This window comes from Lutra lutra, chromosome 1, assembly GCF_902655055.1.
Source record: "Lutra lutra chromosome 1, mLutLut1.2, whole genome shotgun sequence".
Classification (NCBI taxonomy): Eukaryota; Metazoa; Chordata; class Mammalia; order Carnivora; family Mustelidae; genus Lutra; species Lutra lutra.
Window position 1 is genome coordinate 164,417,981 of NC_062278.1, and position 19,532 is coordinate 164,437,512.

Below are 19,532 nucleotides of genomic sequence, written 5' to 3' on the forward strand. Positions count from 1 at the left end.
ACATGGGTTGTTCTGGACTGTTCGCTAGAACAAGGCTGGCCTCTCTGGACACACCTCACAGGTCCCTCCCTCCAGGTTGGAAGCAGTAACGTGGACTCATTGGCCAAGTGAGCATTTTAAAGGGAAGACAGCGGCAGAAGGAGACTTCCCAAAATCCACAGACCAATGAACCACCCTTCCTGCAAAACCTGCAAAACCCAGTGTTTTCTGGTTTCCGTCGCCTCCCCCTCTGCTGGGCTCCTTCCCTTTCCTCTTTTCCCACAGCCTCAAGTGTACTTAGCATAAGACTCCTCAAACCGTGTCATCTTTCCTGCCTTAATCTAAAAAGCATGTGAGGGGTGCCTGGGTGGCTCAGTGGGTTAAAGCCGCTGCCTTCGGCTCAGGTCATGATCCCAGGGTCCTGGGATCGAGCCCCAAGTTGGGCTCTCTGCTCAGCAGGGAGCCTGCTTCCTCCTCTCTCTCTGCCCGTTTCTCTGCCTACTTGTGATCTCCGTCTGTCAAAAAAAAAAAAAAACCTTAAAAAAAAATCTTAAAAAAATAAAAAGCACGTGAACTGAAATTGTTCTATTTTTCTACAGGGAGAAAAGAAATCATGCCCCCCCCCCCCCCCCGCACTGCATTTACTTATTCTTGTGCCCTTACTTTTTTTTTTTTTTTTTCTGAGTCAGCAGTCTTGCATTAAGAAAAAAAAAAAAATCTACCATTGCTTTATAGAATAACACCAGATTCTTCTGGGAAGACTGTAAAAGGAATCACAGCAAAGATAAGAGACACAATATGCACAGAAATAAGTATAAAAGAAATCCAAACAGAAGAAAAGAAGAAGACAAGAGGTAACAGAACAGTGGAGAAGCACAGAGCACTCTTGCCCTGTAACGCTGTCTGGAGGGGCGAGGGCTCTGGACCAGGGAGGGCTGCAGGTGTTGGGGGCCAACAATGGGGACAGCAATGTACCCTTTTCCTGGCAGTCATGAGAACCCAGCGATATTCTCAGGGGCTCAGGGGTCATGCATGAGGCTATGGGCCCCCACACAAAATGGCCCAAGTGAGCACAGCTCTGCTCCCACGGTCACATCCCACCGACTCCCCCGCTGTTGTTGAGAGCAGAACCCAGGTCAGCTGAGCCGAGCGTGTTTCCAGCATCGGACATTCCTCGGCCTGAGTTTTTGCTCTGTCCTTGGGAGCATGGTACACAAATGCCCTCTGACCCTCACCGTGCTCCTTGCAAAGGGTGACCCTAATAAGGACAGCATGTAGTCCTCGGGGCAGTGGGGGGGAGGGGGACAGTTCCTTCTGTGAATAACTTGAGGTCCAGAAGCCACTTGATGACTTCATCAAAATCATATGCTCCAAGGCGGCAAAGAACCGGTCCAGCGGGACATGTGGGGCACATGGACATGACCCCCACGCAGCAGGACCCCAACCCCTTTGCTTGGTGACTGCTCTCCTTCTCCACCTTGCTCCTGACCTAGGATGCCAACATGAACCGGCCTGGACTAGCCTTGAGCGGGCCGGGACCACACCCCTGAGCCTCTCAGTTGTTTTCTCTGTTTCTGGAGGCCCTCCATCCCTGCTGTGGTGTTCTGTTTCGGTCACTTCTGCGGGGTGGCTGGTTCAGCACGTGCATGGGGGTAGACTCCACACCCCGGAGAGGAGGCCACACTCTCACTCCTCCCCAAGTCCCGGTTTCATTCCGAGTCTTGGAGCTTCCTTCTCCCACTGGTGCCTCCTTCTGTGAACTCAGGGCCCAGCCTGCACAAGGCGCCCACTGATGACCCCCAAAGCGTGGGACCTGCCAAGCTCAGCTGTCCACATTCCCACCAAGGTCATGGCAAGCTCCTCTGATCCCCTTGCAAGAAGAAGACACCTGGATGAAACGAGAAAGTCTCTCCCTTTTAGGGAATCAGTCCTGCTGTTTCCCTCACAACCATAAAAGGCAAAATAAGGAAGGAAAAATATATAAAAAGCTTCATACCAATATGTTCTGAAACTGTAAGAAATGCTTCACTTCTGTTCCAGTTTCCTCAACTGTAAAATGACAAATCTGAAGCCAAGTTTGCCAAGCCAGAAACTGAGGCACCGAGGGCTGATGTGACCGGCAGAATCCATGGCCAGCCGGCTCCAAGCCTGAGGCTGCTAGTCCTTAAGGCCAGGGTCCTGGAACTACGGCCTGGGCTCCCCTCCCTAGCAGGCCTCACACCCTGCCCACCCCCACCCCCCACAGCAACTGACAACCACGGGGAGAGTGGAGGGGGATGTCAGAATGAAAGGGGTTTTGAGGGAAGGCATCTTGTAAGGTGTATTCTTAACTGTGTATTGTCCTCTGGTTCGCATATCCTAGCCCGGTCCACGGTAACATTCTCTTGACTCTGTGCATTTCTGTTCTACGAATTTACCTTGAACCCAAGTGAGAAAACTGTCTAGGAATGACATCTGGGTTTGGGTGTTGACCCAGTGGTGGCGGCAAGGAGGGACCATGCTAAGATGGGCCCCTCAGACACAGGGGCTCTTCTGTCAGCCTACACGCCCCATCTGCATGGGCGAGGTCCCTAAGTTGCTCAACGCTAAGAAGAAAAGCAGAAGATGAAACCTTAATTCAAACAATTTCACTTCTCATGAGCCACTGTGACCTGGAAACACGGGAGAAACCAAAGTTAAAACTATGTGCACATTAGTCATACTCTGTTCTTTATGAAAGGGAGAAGGAGTTGATTAAAAAAAAAAAAAATTAGAAAGGTTCGAATATTTGTTCACAGTTTCCTAAAAGATAAGATTGCCTCCCAACCCAGCCTGCCTTCCTGTGTCTCATCCCCCTACCCACCAGCCACCACAGTCTCAGCCAAGGTCATTATCTCAGGGTTGTGAGCTCGAGCCCCATATCTAGCACCACACTCAGCAGGGAGCTAGAGATTCTCTCCCTCTCTGTCCCCCTCTGCCCCTTCCCTGCCTTCTCTCTTAAATAAGTAAATAAATCTTTAAAAAAAAAAAAAGATACTTTCTATCACTATTGTTAATGGAAAACCAGTTACTTCCCATAGACAGAGAGTAACTGTCAGAGACTACTATTTGCCTACCCAGTACCTATTCTCTCCTTCTTAGTAACTTAAACCCAATTGTATTCAGTCTGGCAATGTACCTGGCTAAAGCACTCAGTCTCCCTAGCAATTGGGGGTGGCCATGTGACCAAGTTTTAGTCATTAAGATAGAAAAGGAAGTTGATATATGGAATTTCCAGGAAAGCTTCTTAATAAGAAGGTAGCCATTATTTCTGATGTCTGAAACATACATGTGATGTGATGGCTGGAACTCTAGCAGCCATTTTGGACCAAGAGGGAAACTTGAGGCTGGATGTTCTAAGGGGAGCAGAGCAGATAGAAGAAAGCTGGTTTCTTGATAATACAATGAAACCATCATCTCAGGGTATGTTAAGCATGTCTTTTATTCTGCCATTTTGACATGTGGGGCCTGACCAACCCTGGGGAAACTCTCCCTCCTGGAGATAGCCATTTCCTTGAGAATACCAAACAACTTGCTTTTGAGGGCACCTTTCATATGCAAACTAACCAATACAAAGCCCACTCCCTGCTACCACCTCTGATCTTCTCTATCAGGCTCTCCCATTTCAGGCTAATATCCCTCTGCCCTACTCACTCCAGGGTCAGGTATCAGACCACTAGCGACCACCCCTACCCTCCAGAGTCTTAAAATTATTCCAACTAGCCAATCCTAAACCCGCTTTACCCTGCCTCACCCATTCCACACTTACCCTGCTTCCTCTGCCTCCTGACCCATGCCACTACTTCCCCACTGTGGCCCTGCCTGGTGTGGAGTAGCCCCTCCTCTGGGAACTGGGAGTGACAAACTATCGTTCCAATGGTGATGATGTCCTGATCTGTTGACCCCACCATGCCTGAGTAATAATTAAAACATCGGCTCAGAATATCTCCAGACTTCTTTTCAGTGAGAGGGAAAGTGACTTTTTTCGCTTAATCCACTGCGATGACTAATCTCTGTTCTAGCAGACAAACTTAATCCCTTACTCATGCAGAAATCATAACATAAATACATATGACTTATATCAAACAGAGGTTGCCTGTGTCCTATTTAAAATCACCTTGAGTTCCACCCCTGATGGTTCACTCGGTCAACAGCAGGACGGGTCCTAGGTCTTTTCTAGGGAGACTTCCCTCAGCCCTGTTCTTTGTCAGAGGTTATGCAGAATCCTCCCACCAGGCGAAGAACATACCGAAAACCGTCCCCAGCCTGTGAATGTTGTGCTTGGCCGTATGACTTGCTCTGGGCGGAACTGATGATGGGACAGTCTGAGAGCTTAGGCTTAAAAAGCATCACACGACTCCACCACTCTCGTGTCCCTGACATCACTGGCCAAAGGAGGAGGAGAGACTGGTGGAGAAAACTGGAAATCAGCTGACCTACAGATATATAAGAAAAAGTTGTTGTCTTCAGCTGATCAGTTTCTGGAGGCTTTGTTACACAGTATCATTGTGGTGATTGACAACTGATTCAGGCAGGAAAAGCAGCCATCTAAAAAACACTGGTAGACTTCTTACTGTTAGAAGCTGCCTTAGGCATATCCCAGTGCCTATATGTAATATATATGAAACATATTAATACATAAGACACAATACACACACACAATCAGCGACATGGTTTCTGGCCTCAAGGGTCTTATCTTAGCTTCGGAACTCTCCACTTTTAAAGACCACTGAGATCAGCCCGATGCCCGGTCATAAGCTCCAACAGGATTGTATGCTCAGTCCCCAGACGAATCAATTCTATCAGAGAAAGATGCTCTTTCTTGAACCCCCTGAAAGATAAAGCCCCCGCAGAGCCTTGGGGATAGCTGAAGAAGCTGCAAGGGTGTTGCAAAGCTGGGGGAGTTCCTGCTAATGAGAGAGTACCCCCTGATGCCCATCAGGCGGGTCTGAACCCAAGCTCACCCTGACTGGACTGCAGCATCCACACGGTGCTGACACCTTGGGAATGGACAGCCAGGTGGCTTCCTGCATCTCTGATGTAGGAGAGCAATGCACGCTTGCTCCTACTTGGGCAATGCCTAGCATACGTGCAGGTGCTTGGTATGTGTTATCCCATCAAATCTGTACGACAGACATGTGGGTCTTTTGTTTGTTTTACAAATGGGGACACTGAAGCTCCCTGGACCCTACTTCCTTATCTTCTGTTACATCTGCCACTCCTTTTCCTCCCCCAGCACCCCCTATCTCCTGACTGCTCCTCTCATGAGCCAGACACTTTCCTACCCCAGGACCTTTGTACTGGATATTCCTCTTCCCCTCAAACACCTATTGCTCCTCTTCCTCTCCCTTTGTCTGGTTGCCACTTTCCCAGGGGGACCAGCCTCTTTAGAATGGCACCTAGCACCCGCTGCACTGCCCTGCTCTACCACTCTTTTGGTTTTTCTTCCTCACCCTTACCTCTAAGTTATAGACTCTCAAGTCATTCGTTCCCACTTAGGGTCTAACAAGGGCAGGGATTTTTGTCTGTCTCGTTTACAGCTGCGGGCAGGTGCTCCACAAATTACAGAGGAACAAATAATCCACAAGTGAGGCTCGGGGATGTGAAAGACATTGCCAATGGTCAATAGCAAGAAGTCTTCCTAGCATCTGTCCCTTTGGTCCACGGTCTGCCTGGTCGCCTTGCAAAATTAAACCTACAGCCACACTTCCCTTCCCGCCACATTTCATTGTTAGCTCTGAAAGACAAAGTGTCAGTCTCTTTTCCTAACAATTCTGTGGCATGGAGGGAGGAGAATGGGGGAAGTGGTAATTTTCTTTTCTCTTTCTTGCTTTTTCAAAAAGGCCTTAAGAATGAGATCAATTTTATGGGAAAAGCAGTCTATCTATCATGTCAATGACAAGCTATTACTAAAGGGGAAATATCCTTGAAGATGTGAGTATAAACGTCACTCCTGGCGGGTGAGGACAATTTGGGAGGCCCCCAGGCCGCGATTTCTAATAGCTCCTGTTACAAACCAGCGCCCCTATTCTGTTACGGGGGCAGCTGTAACACCACAGGCCAGGCGGGTCTCAACCCTGTCTTGAGGCCCCCAGCTGATGGGCCACCATCTCAAACCTCTCCAGGCCTGTCCTCACCCCTCTCTTGGTCCCTAGACCACACATGCACGTGTGACAAAACCCAACACCGTGCCTAGCACACAGCAGGTGTTCTGTGAAGCTCTGGGTCTGTGCCCAAAGGGATGTCTGCGTCCACCTGTGGTCATTTGGATATCTTGACTGTGGGTGTATTCCCACATCTCATCTCACCTTCTGCTCAGAGAGGCTTTTTTTTTTTTTTTAAGCTCACAGAGACGGTGCCATTTTATTGTTTCGAGCCTAGAGAGCCTGATCATTTCAGGGGCTCTTGGTTGGTGAGTCGGCTGGGAGGAGTGGGGGGGTCTGCCCCAGAGCCCTACCTGCTGTCGAGCAGCCCAGACCCTCCTCCCTCCCTGCACCCAGGGGCCTTGGAATCTGTCCCTTTGGCCTTCAAATGAAGAGCTGTGGACAATTCCTCTCTTTTTTTGGTAAAAGAGAAAGATTGCATTGAATAAACCCTCTGAGCAATTTTTCCCATCCGGTGACATCTGTACAATAACCAGGAAAAGAAATAATTATTATTATGGTGCCTAAATGATCCAGCACTTCTCCCCAACTCCAGGAAAAGAGACAGCTGGCCCCCGCCTCTCACACTCCCAATCTTTGCTGGCAACCCTGCCCTGCAGGCCTGGTTTTCAGCACTGGAGGAAGGAAGCCAGGGTCATGATAGAGAGAGTGCCACCTTCCAGACGAGAGCAGCACGGAAGGAAGGGACAGAACTGTGTCGACGGCATGCAGAGTTTGTGCTGGGTTCTTTGATTCAAGATTTCTAGGGGATCTCTCCAGCTCATTACACAGATAGGAAAACTGAGGCTCAGAGAGGTCAACTGACTGGCCACAGCCACAGAACCAAACACAGAGGGCCAGGCCCTGAGCCCAAGTCCCTCTGCCTCTATCCAGGGGAGTCCCATAGCAGAACACCTGTGGATGAGCTCGAGCTGAAACCAGGAAGCCGGCCCCTGGGTGAGGCCCGCAGGAGGCACTCTGCGTGGCCGCCAGCGGAGGAACTGAGACATAGGGGCGAAAGCGTTGTGTTTCTACTGCTGGCTTCAGCCCTTGCCACTGTGCTGGGCTCAGGTGCCACCTCTGGGAGTCTGAGCATCTCTGAGCAAAGCCTTGGCAGAAGGTGCGCACCAGGGAGCTGGCACCACACCCCGACAGACTGTGCGTCACGAGCTATTCCTAGAGCCGCTCTGTGCTTCTGTCAGATGGTGTGACACCCCAGGGCACCTGCGGGGGGCTGCATGACAAGCCAGGCTGCTTAGGAGGCAGAGCACCAAGAAGGGGCCTCGCTGCCTGGACAGAGCCTGCTGTGTAGGCACCTCGCCCCAGGAACAGTCTTCCGAAAGTGAAAATCCCAGCAAGGTGGAAGAGCACAGGGATTTGAATTGGTTTTGGCACTGGAAGGCTGTGTAGCCCTGGGGAAGGTACTCTGCATTTCTGAGCTTGGTTCCTCAAGGGGCACACAGGCTGACTCACCACATTGTTGCAAGGGCGGTGATCCAAGAAAAAAGTACAAGCACAGAGATGATAGATTTTCCCAGGTGGTAAAGTGTTACTAGGTTTTCTCTAAATAGGGCCCATCCTCTGATCCAAGTTCAAACACGTAGGTATGCAATGTTCCAGTCTGAACAGGGGCAAACCCAGAGAAACCACTGTTTCTATCAAAATGCCTTGAAATGCACTCACAGAGCAACTATTGTACCCTGGGTCCCCAGAAGGACGCAGAGATCCGCAAGCCTCCGTTGTTTGGTGTTCTCCAAGCACTTACTGTGCCAAGGGAGGGATGCTCTGTGGGAGAGGGAGCCACAGGGATGCCAATGGCCAGACGGCCCTGCTTTCTGGAGCTCTCCAGGCAGACCCACTTCTTCCAGGTGGCTGTGTCTCTTTAGAGCCTCTGCGTGGGGGCTGCTGGCTTGGTTCAGGGCTGGGGTGAGACGCTACGAGTGAGGGGGTGTCTCTTCTCCGGCAGGCAGTGCCACCTGCTGCCCAACCTCTGCTTCCAGGTTTGGGGTAGAAGCCCGCGGAGCAGCAGGGGAAACAACTTTCTGCATGCACGGCTCTGTGGAATGGCCTAGAACCCTGAGCGCACAGACTGTCAGGAGCCATCCCTGCCACTTCCCGCTGGGTCCATGTGTTACATCAGTCACTCAGCTACAATAGCTCAGGATGTGGGGGCGGTTGGTCTCGCTATGTACAGATGAGGAAACCCAGGCCCAGAGAGACCCCGAGCACAGCTGGCCGGCTACTGAGCAGGGCTTGGCTCCAGAGCTCAAGGCAGGGCCCCTCAGGCCACCTGGGGTCTCTCATGTCCTACCCTCTCACTTCACAGGGCTGGCCTCTGGGGGCTCGGAGCTGCCCTATGTTCACACACAGGGTTCCTCATTCTTGAAGATTCCAGACAAGCATCGAACGTGCATGGCACCCCAGGCTGCTTGCCAAAGAGATCTAAATGCCCCTCAGCATCCCAGGCAAGGCTGGGGTCCCTGGGTTGGCTTTAATTTTTTTCTTTGACCACTAATAGGAGAGAAATCAAGGCACTGACGGTGAGAATTCAGGGAGCTGCGAGCTAGAGCCCCAGAGAAGAGTGTCAGAACCGTGCAGCTACTTACTTATTTTTTCCATGCTAGTAACATGTGTACCTGAAAACTGCCCCCAGACTGAGGAAGCCCCTCGCCTGCTGTCATGCGGTCCATTGCCCCCCTCGCTCCCTCGCCTGTGTTCTCCTGGCCTGCCCTGCCAGTTGGCAGTGCGGTGGACGGTTATTTTTAGTTCTCGGTGGGCCAGCCATTTCCTGGTCATGTGCTGTTTGAGCTCCGGCTTCAGGAAGGCTCACAAGCCTGAGATGTCCCCTCCCCCAGGCAGCCCCTGCGGTCCCCTGAGGCATCTGGTGCAGGCCTGGCAGAGCTGTTGAGCCTCTCCCAGCGACGCATGCAAATGCAGCCAGCCCCGGCCCTACCTGTTTCCAAATCTCTGGAAGTAGCTTCTTTTTCTGGTCCATCTGCAGCCAGAGCTATTTTGAATGTTCATTTACAAAAGGGCGGTGGTGGCCATTTCCAGGCCTGGGAGATGCCCAAGGACCTGTTCCTGGGAAGCTGGAGTCCAGGCCCAAGTCTGCCATTTGCTGTCAGGACCTTGAACCCGCACCTGCCCCCTGCGTCCCCACCCCCAACCCCGCGTCCCCCCGGAAGAGAAGAGGGGCCTTCCTTGCGGGTTCGCTGCAGCTAGCTACTTTGTCAGTGACCAAGAAGTGACTGTCATTATGACCATTATTTCAGCCTCAGTTAGGAGCATTCTGTAAGAATATGCATGGCTTGCTGACCTGCGTAGGGTCCTGCCCTGAGTGCTTTTCAGATGGTAACTCACAGGGGCTCTGTGGCCAGGACTGATATAACCAGTTCTACCTCGCGGGTAAGGAAATGGGGGTCCCCGGGGGTCTGGTCTTTGGCCATGCCCTTCAATTGGTGAGTGCCAGAGCTGGGATTTAACCCAGGTGGTCACTCCAGGGTTCCTCTCACCCTGGGCAACCACGTTAGTTCACTCCCGTCCATGTACCCTTGGTCTCAATGTGTGCTTCAAGAGGCTGCATGGCTCCCCTTACCGATTAGGGACCCATGTGTGTTTCACCCGACTGGAATGTCTTTAGGAAAACACACAGTATTTGCAGATGGGATTAGTTTTATAATCCAAGGTAATTGCTACCTAAACCCGGGGAGTGCGGGCAGACTGTTTAAATTTAGAAGGTGCCCAGCGCATGGCAGTGGGGAACTGGTCTCATGGAGCCTGCGGCTGTGCCCAAGCTGATGCATTCTCGGTGCTCTGCTAGACCTGCCCGCACTGCGCCCCGCCACGGAACAGGTGTGCTGGGCTCTAGAAGGCACATCATCTCCAAAGCAGATGCCTTCTAAGGCACCAGTGGGGGCATCTACTGGTGTGCTGACTAAGGGTATTATAAAATGATCTCTAAAGGCATCAGCCCTCCTGACAGCCTGAAGCTGCTCTGGACACTGAAAATGTCTGGCCGGCATCCAGCCGTCATGAGCTCTGTGAGGTTCTTAGTTCTCAGCTGCAGTGAGAACCTCCAGGATGGGCCCAAGGCCTCCAGGCACGCCCAGGAGTATGTCCTCTGCTTCCTAGGGGACCTGCTGTGGCCAAGGCCACCTGGGGTGTGAACCCTGCCCTGATCCAGGTGGGGACCTCCACTGTCCCAGCACAGTGCCCTCCCAGACAAGTTCAGCTGAGGACTGGGTGCAGACCCAGTGTGTGTGTGTGGGTGGGGGGCGGTAATCAATCTCCTCCTCTGCTCTACGCTCTGCCACCATGACCCTGCCTTCCATGAGTTCTCTTTGAGTTTCATTCCTTCCCCCTTCCACAACTCTATCCCTCCCATTGCTTCGCCATCCTGAGAACTCCCAGAGATGGAACCCTACTCGACAGGGGGTAGACTGCTGTCCTTGGGGAACTGTTAAGCTCATTTAATTCACAAAACCATTACACCTCCCCCCAGTAAGGGACCAGAATCTCAGCTGTGCTGGGGAAACAGAAAGAAAGAAAAGACAAGATTCCGGTGCTGGGGGAAATGCTGCAGGAATGAAGAGTCTAGCAGGGGAGGCGAACGTATGAACAAATAACTAAAAAAACACCGTGAGAGAAGAGTTATCCTCCAGAGAGTGAAAGACGGCACAGGAGCGTGGAGGGCAAAGAAGGGAAGGAAAGCTGCAGGGAGACGTGAGCAGGGCCTGAGAGCTGGGCTCGGTGAGGACGGGCAGGCCAGAGGTGGCCACAGGAGGTGGCCAGGTCCCTGGGGAGGCTGCAGCCCAGGTGTGGGCATGGCTGCTGGCCAGCATCTGCACAGAGCTGCATGTTAGGAGGCAGCTGATGCTTCCAGGGCCTGGAAATAACTTTGGCCACTGTGGGCAACTCTGAGCTGCTTGAAGTTGGTAATAGAAGTTCAGCAGCTGATCCGTTTGACAGTAGCTAAGCCCTGCCTCCGAGCCCAGGTCCCAGCCATCGGTGAGGCTCTCCGCAGCAGCACATCGTCCTCCTCCTGTGTGGCTGGACAGTCCTCCCCCAAATCCTGCCCACACTCTGTCACCTGGTTCCCAGGCTTTGACCACCAAACTCAACGGTGGCTTCTTAGCCATGAACACCCTGGACCAGGGAGGGAATCCAGGGTGCTCTTCCTACCATGCACCTGTTGTTCTGCTTCCCCAAAGCTCAGTATGCCCATCTTTAAAGTGGGACGACACGCCCACGACTCATGGTGCCAGCCTGTACAGAGAAGCTCTTTTCCACGTGCTGCCCCTGTCTCTCCACCTTTGCCTGGGGGGGGCCTGTTCTCCCACCCCACCCCTGCCAGGGGGTGTGAGGGCCATGCAGTGGAGGAAGCCTCAGCCTTCGTGGGGCTTCCTCTGCAAGGACAGCCAAGGTCCTGCCCTCCCTCCTGCACTCATCCTCCCTCCTGGCTATGTCGAGGGCCACCTGCCTCTCTTGGAGTTGGTGGGGGCCCATGGCCCTACCCTGACAACATGTGCCTTGAGCAAGTGTGGGGTCTGTCTGAGTTCTGGGTGTCCCATCCCCCAACAGGGCCTCCTGGGTCGCACCCCTGCCTGTTTGCTGAGGCGACCCTCACCTGGGCCAGCTGCCCTCCCTTCTCTGCCTTGATGCGGGAAACCCCCGCTCCAACATAAGGGAGGAACTCGGGGAGAACACACTCTCCTTCAAGAACATCCACACAGCATACCCCTGGCACTCTGTGAAGCCTAAAAGAAGAGCGGGTGTGGCACGTCTGCGGGGGAGGGGCCAAGAGCTGTAGGCCTGCGGCACCTGCGTCCTTGTCCTCTGCTGCCCTGTGTGGAGACGGGGCCCCCAGAAGCCAAGGCTAGCAGTCTGCCGTGCAGAATTCGTGAGATGAAATGCCCCGAGTTAGCATCGGCCCACAGTTAGCATCCATGCAGTAACTAACGTCTGGCCCTGGGTCGTGGGGAGCAGGGAGGGTGGCACTTGGGGTGCTCACAAGCTCTGTTCACCTGTGACAACTGTACCTACTTTTAGGCGGTCAGTAAGGTCACACGGGCAGTGTTTCAAAAAGCCTTTTGTGTGGATAGTTGGGGGTACAGTAATTATTAATAAATATTAATCAGATGCAAATATCATCTCATCCCGTGATGACTCTTGTAAATGCCCCATGACAAAAGTCACGTGACCTCCACTTTCGAAATCTGGACTCAACCCTCGGGAGTGAGAAGTGGCAACCGGTGTCAGACTCAGGATTTCCTAGGACTATGAAGTAGTCGCCCCACCGTAGCCAGAAACTATGGAGTCCTTCAAGTGAGCCAGGCCCTCTACGTGGATAATCTCCCTTAATCCTCCCAGCCCTGGTGCCAGGGGAGAGGTAAAGACTTCGAGTCTTCTCTGCTGTCCATGAGAAAACAGAGATTCCGAGAGGTTAAGTAACTTGCTTGGGGTCACACAGCGAGTGAGTGGTTGAATGGACTCGGACCTGGGTCTTGTAGACACCGAGGTCTACATTTTTGTTCTACTTCCAAGTAAAACCTATGTATACACTCTAATTATATACATCTTTTCTCAGTTCCTGAACCACGACAAAGAGCGTCCGTGGTGCTGAGAAGAATTTCCTTCCCTAGAATTATTCAGTCTTTTTTTTTAAACATAGCATCACATATAAGTAATTTCACTTTTCTTTCCTCCTCCAAGTGACTCATTTGAACACTTCAGAAACTGTGTCTTCCAGAGACACAAAATTATGTCTGTTTTCTCCTTAACCAGAAAACCTTAAATATTTCCTTCTCTGGGGACATGTGAATAATTTTGAAATGAATGAATACTCCCTTGGGGTAAATTCCTTTTGAAGAATAACTGGGTGGTAAATAATCAGGCCAGCACTGAGACAAGAAAGGTGGCACTGACTTTCTGGAAACATCCATTTGGCTTCTGAAGCCCCTAACACAAACTCCTGATTCAGGATTCAGACCTGTAGGCCTCAAAAGGGCAACTAGGTTTTGTTGCTTCCATAAAGCAGAGCAAACAACGTGCCTGATTCCCATGTGAAGAAGTCACTTTCTACATTTCTGACAAAATGAAATCAGGGGCGTGGGAGGCTCAGTGGGTTAAGTGTCTGCCTTTGGCTCAGGTCCTGATCTTGGGGTCCTGGGATCAAGCTGGGCTCCCTGCTCAGCAGGGAGTCTGCTTCTCCCTTTAGCTCTACCGCTCCCCCCATATAAATAAATAAAGTCTCAAAAAAAGAAAAATATTACATTTCAAATTTTAGCTATATCTACACTGTAGTTTAAGGGAAATTGTACATAAGAAATATCTGCTGTGAACTGGCCCCCTTTCTCCTCGCACTCTGCCTTCTTGAATCAGAACGTCGGGGTTCGGAGTCCGGTCATCCGGGTTTCCGTGGGCCTTCTGGAACACCGCTGTCCACTAGAGTTTGAGAACCTTGCTTCCTCTCATTCTATCCCTCTCATTCTATCAACCACCATATAGCCTTATTATTATTATCACGTCATTTTATAAATGAGTAAACCGAGGCCACAGAAATTTTTATATTTTGTTCAAGAAAGACGCAAGTGAGCAAATAATCTCATGTCAGATATTTATACCCAAGCTGGAAGGTTTGGGTGTACTTACCTGTGAATGAAGGAGGAAGAGGTGGGGGAGATGGAGGAAGGAAACTGCAAAGCCCTCTTGGGATACAGAGGGCGCCCAGGCTACCTCCTATACCTGCCACCGCAGGGGCGAGGTCACAGTGGCCTGTCCTCAGAGCTGGGTCCCCTGAACGCCTCATATCAAAATGCAACTCCCTCCATTATTCTCACTTGTGTATTTACTAAAGCCAAGAAATATTGACACATTTTTCAAACATTTCAAATAAAAATCTATTACCGTAACTGATGGTGACCAATTTTTAGAATAGGTCCAGCAAGGGACCTTGACTCAAAACTGTCTCCTTGTTTGTAAGACACACATATCATCTCCCCCCACCCTGAATTTCCTAAACACCCTTCGTGGGACCAGGTAGAGCCCCCTCATGAACAGAATAGCGCATAACTGTCGCCCACAAACCTTCCCTCAGAACTTCCTCTTCTCACACACTCCGGCTGAGTTAGAAAAAATAAAACAAACAAACCCCCTTTAACACTTTCCCTCAAATATTTGTACATAATTAATTCACTGTTAATCAGTTGAGGAGGGCTCTTTGATACTTTGGAAATAGAAACAGAGCGGCTTGGGCCTCAGCAAATATATTTTTCAGGCAGCCGGGTCCAGAATCAGGAGACTGCTCCCCCTTGCAGAAGCTAGGTCACCTGGGGCCGGCCAAGATGCCCACAATCCAGGTGGGACCCGGTCAGTGTCCGGGGCCCTCCACCTGCAGCAGCGCCTGCCAGTGGGACAGGGGAGCCCGCCCCAGTGCCTTGCCCTCTCCCCTGCTCACACCAGCCACTCGGCTCCCGTGGAAGGCAGAGGGATTTCCAGTGAGTCACCGCGAGCAGCTGGTGACCGAGGGACGGCATAAGCATGAGCCCTGGTTTTCTCGGCACTATATTTAGAAAGGCACAGAAAATCCCATCCTCTGGTGTTTCCACCTGTTCAGACATGCCGGAAGCTCCTTCACCTCGGTCTGCCCTCACCTCTCCCTCGCTGGGTCCCGCCCACCTGTCTACTGGTGGCCCTCCTTGCTCCCAGCAGCCAGCCTGTCCCTCCCTGCATCAACTCCCTCATGGGCTCCAAGTATCTAGAGGGACCTATCAGCCTGCCAGAGGCCGGCTCTCCTGCGCCCCCCTCCCTTACCCCCTGGTAACTGCTGCTAAACTTCAGGGTCCACTGAGTCCTTGGGCTCAGATGTCTCCCCGAACATGACATAAGCATGTCACATTGTGCATCAACTTTTCCCTGTACAGTCTCCTCTGCCTGGAACTGTGCTTCTTAACCTTGACTGCACATGAGACCCCACTGGGGTCATTTTGAAGTTTCCATACCCCAGACACATCAAAGACATAAGAAATCCAAGTCTCTCTGGAGAGAGGGCCCAGGCATCCATATTTTTCAAGACTCCCCAAGGATTTCAACAGGCAGTCGAGGTCAGAGCCAACTGCTCTCAGTGACGGGTGCCTCTCTCCACACCTTGCTTCTCCTGGCAGGCTCCTACTCATTCAACAAGACCCAGCCCCCCTGCCAGTGCTCTGGGCGTCGGGTGAAGCCTGTGTACCTCTGAGACATTGTGTCCTACTCAGCACACCCAAGTTACAGGTCTCCTCTGTTCCGGCCTCCAACCGCATCGCTTTCAAGTTTCACTGGACTGTTGTCCCAATCTTGGCCACCAGACTATGAGTTCCAGTGGCCACTCTGCTGGGTCCTCTCCACAAGGCCAACACCCAACAGTGCCCAGCGGTTGTGGATACTCTGCTATTGATATTCTGTTGTGTGTGCTTAAAACATTTCTGGTCTGGTGGGTTTGGGATCACAAACCCCTTCCTCCGTTCAGCCAGCAATGGTGAGGCCTCCCCTCTGCTCAGTCCTGGGCCCCACATGGGAGACGAGAAGGTTGTTGGGGAGAGTAAGGGGCTGACATGTGATGACTCAGTAAGACTATTTCCTCCAAGGAAGGAGTCACCACTGATTACTTTAGTGAAGGTGGACACGTAACAGGGGCCACTTAATTTTTCTGGGGAACATAGGTCAGTCTACCATCAGCTTGTCAGTTTCCACATCCATGACTCTGTCCTTGCACTGCACTGAGCCCAGGCCTGCTGCACCATTAGGAATGTTACCCACCACTTACTGATGCTGCCAATAATGACCTTGGCACCAAAACCTTCTGAAAGAACAAAAGGATGGATGGATGAGACAGACAGGAGGTGCTGTTATAACCCAAAACATAGACACTAAAATGGTTGGGTAATGCCCCTTTCTGTGACAAACCCGGATGAGTGAGATTTCACTGCCTCCCTTGCAGCTAGGGGTGTAGCCCTGCAATGCAGCACCGGCCAAGGAGATGTAGCTGGAATGCTGGTGAGCTCTCCTGGTATGAGCCCAGCCCCCGCCATGCTGTGTTGTGCCCCATCTCCCTCTTACTGAGAACAGGAGGCTGGAGCTGGCTGCCATGGGCGGGAAAGCCACAGCTAACAAGAACCAAGCAAGACGACAGATGGAGCTTCCCGTACTGGAGGCACTGTGGGGTCCCCCCACCCTCGCCCTCCCCCCGCCCCCCGGTCTTGGACATTTTTTGTGAAGCTCCTATGGTCAGGCTTCTGTGGCCTGAAAACTGCCCCCGACTGGTGTGGATGTTTCAGTGCCATCAGAATGGGCCCTTTGGCAATAAAGCCTCAGAATCCTCACCCCTAAAACGGGGTCGTAACATTCATCATTAAGGGAGGACAGAATGTACCAGAAGTGCCCCTTGACCAACGGCAGGAATCACAGCTCTCGTTTGTGGCCACGCCCATGCAGTCTGTCATCCTGCAAAATCCTAAAACAGCAAAGTTCAATGGGATACTGACTGAGCATGTCTCCCCAGCATGCTGGGAAACACAGCCAGACAGCTATAGGCACAGCGTCTCCGGGCCTCTGCCTAAACCATGAGATAGTAGGACGTACTTGGACAATGAGAGGGAACTTGAAAGCAAGCTAGCGGCTGATTTATAGAAACCTGCATTTCTACAAACTGTGTTTATAGAAACCAGCAGCGGCGGGTCTGTTCACTTTGTAAAGGTTTTGAAAATCTATCCTTGCACCAGCCTCTCTGGGCCAGACAGAGGACCAGGCTCAGGGCAGCAGCAGGGGCCCCAGAACCCAGCGCCCCTGGCTCCCAGCCCTGACTTAGCTGTTCCTGCTCAGGGCCTTGGAGTTCCCCGTGTGGGTACTGGCACAGTGGGCAGTCTGCACGCTGGCTGGAAGGGGTCAGGGAGAGGGCAGAGTGCAGGGGGACACGTTACCATGCTCTGCCAGGCGCTCTCTAAGCATTATGGCACAAAAATCCTGGCTATAGGACAGCACAGCCTTGCCCATTTGCTGGATGAGAAAACAGAGGCTTGGAATGGTTCGATATGGTGTCTGAGATCTCAGGTCTGGAGTCACAGCCTAGGGGGCACTTGGACCCGAGCCCGCTTGCTATCTGGCATGAATGTTCTAGCAGCACGCCTCTGACAACAGGATGACAACATGCCTGAGTACATGGGATGGAGGGTGGGGTGGGGTCTGAGGTCACACTGGCCCTGGAGAGGCCACGGGCTCTAGAACAGTCTTTCTCAGCTCTGCATTTTTAATCCTTTGTGTACCTCCAACTGGCCCAGTAAGTGCCCAACATTCTCCCACTCTCTGCTCTATTTAAATTGAAAATCTATGTAGGAAAGAAAGAAGCCTGCCTGTGTCTCTGTATGTAATCATTCCTGGTAGGGATACTGAATCATCCACATCTTGTCATCAAGGAGGCCAGGCTTTAGAACCTGCAGGTCTGGGTTCGAATCCCTCCTTCTCTACACGTGTCAGCAAGAAGGAATAAAGCACAGATCACTAACCACCAGGATCCAGCTGCATGAGACCCTGCAATGATGGCCCGCTCACGAGGCTTTGTCCTACTAAGTGAGCTATGGTCACTTTCATCCGCAGACAACCACCAAAGTCACACGCACATTCAACCGGGTTCATTTCTTGAATAAAACACCACCCTCTGGCACTAGCCAGGGAGATTTCCAATGAGTCATGGGAAGAAGCTGATAAACCAAGGAACTCAGAGCAGGTGAATATCAATGACCACTTTTGAACTACCTTTAGAACGTCAGGGAAAACGATGCACCCATCCTAGATGTTATTTTTGGAAACATTAATAGGTGGGCTGTTTCTTTTCTCCTTTTCTTCAAACAGGGAAGCCTTTTAAACTTGTTTTTCAAAGTTCTGCCATCAGACCAAATAAATAGGGCACAACAGGTACGTGCTCCCACAGGTGTGGCCCAGGGGAGTTCGTAAGAAGGTAAAAGATTCCAAGATTCACAATCCTCCTTGGATTCTGGGTGAAGGTGTTCGCTGTTTGCCAAGCCCGATTATTCTTTTCTGCCAGCATGTCCGTAGGTTGCTCAGTTTGAAGAGAGAGGGGATGATCGCAGCAGATATTAACAGAAACAAAGACAACAGGAAGAGAAGTGTTCCCATCTTGGGCTTTTACACTCTGTACAAAATCCCCAGGCTCATACCAACACAGTCCCCAGAGTGAAAATCAGGACAGTGCTCAAATATGACATCTCAAACAGCCTCACAAATATTACCGCGACCATTTGCCAAGCCCTAAAGAACATTACGACCATAACAAGAAAGAATTTAGTCAATATTCACAGTTATGAAGACGTTTGCTCATAGCTGGCTTAAAAAGGGCTCTTGGTAAATCCACATTTCCTAATTCTTTATATTCAAAACGTCCCAGCAGGCTTCTCATCCCCTGCTCTCGCGTTCCCTCCCTTTCGCAAGGACTCCAGGGCCCTGTCACTGCTCCCCTTTTCCTCTTTGCAGCAATGCCACTTAATTATCTATTTTCAAATCACACAAAATAGCAACCACATTGCTGGATCCGAGCTGGGACGCAAGATTTCTACACTGCGGCTGTGGAGAAATCACCGTGTTCAGTCACAGGGAACACTTCATTCTTCAAGACTGTTAAGCAGGGGAAGAGCTAAATCGGGAGCCTTCCAAACCATGAGGAATGTCACAAAAATGATGAAGGGATGACATACGGGCTTAGGTGATAAACACTGCATTTGGATGGTTAGTGTGGATTTTGTTATAGGACAAAGAATCAAAGAATCGGGCCGGAGAACATGTGTGTGCATGTATTTACACGTGTACGCACACATGTGTGCGTTTGGGGTTTTCTTGGGACCGATATGGCCTCTGAGACTTTTCCTATTATCCTGGCTTGAAATGCTTCCTAAGTGTCTTGTGGTGGAAGGGGTTGAGCTGTATTTGGCGGACTATTACCACATCCATCTGAAGTCCCTTGGGAGAAAACTGGGGCCCGTTTTGCGCAGAAAGCCCTTTATAAATGCAAGAGAGGATTCCTTGGCCTGAGGCAAGTTCTTGTATAAACAGATTCTGGCTTTGGCTTTTTTTTTTTCTCAGCTGAGATTTCTAATCAGCCTGCATTCAATCCCAGACGCAACAGAAACTGCTGGTCAGACATATTTTTTTGTTTACATAACTATATATTATTATTACTTTTTTTTTTTTACTCAGAAACATCCCATGGAGAGCGTCTTTTCCCAGTGTCACCGCGGGAATCACAGAATAACAGAGGAGAAGGGATGAGGGAGGTGGGGTGGTGGAAAGCGGGGGGGGGTCCCCCAAACTGTCAGGCACCGGCAAGCAGCGTGGGCCCTGTCCCGC

At 51.3% G+C, this 19,532-nt stretch overlaps 1 protein-coding gene across 4 annotated transcripts in view; it reads right to left on the reverse strand.

The window, feature by feature from the left end:
• MGLL (monoglyceride lipase) overlaps positions 1–19,532 on the reverse strand; it is a 233,392-nt gene that overhangs the window by 48,172 nt on the left and 165,688 nt on the right. The gene's annotated exons all lie outside the window — the stretch shown is intronic.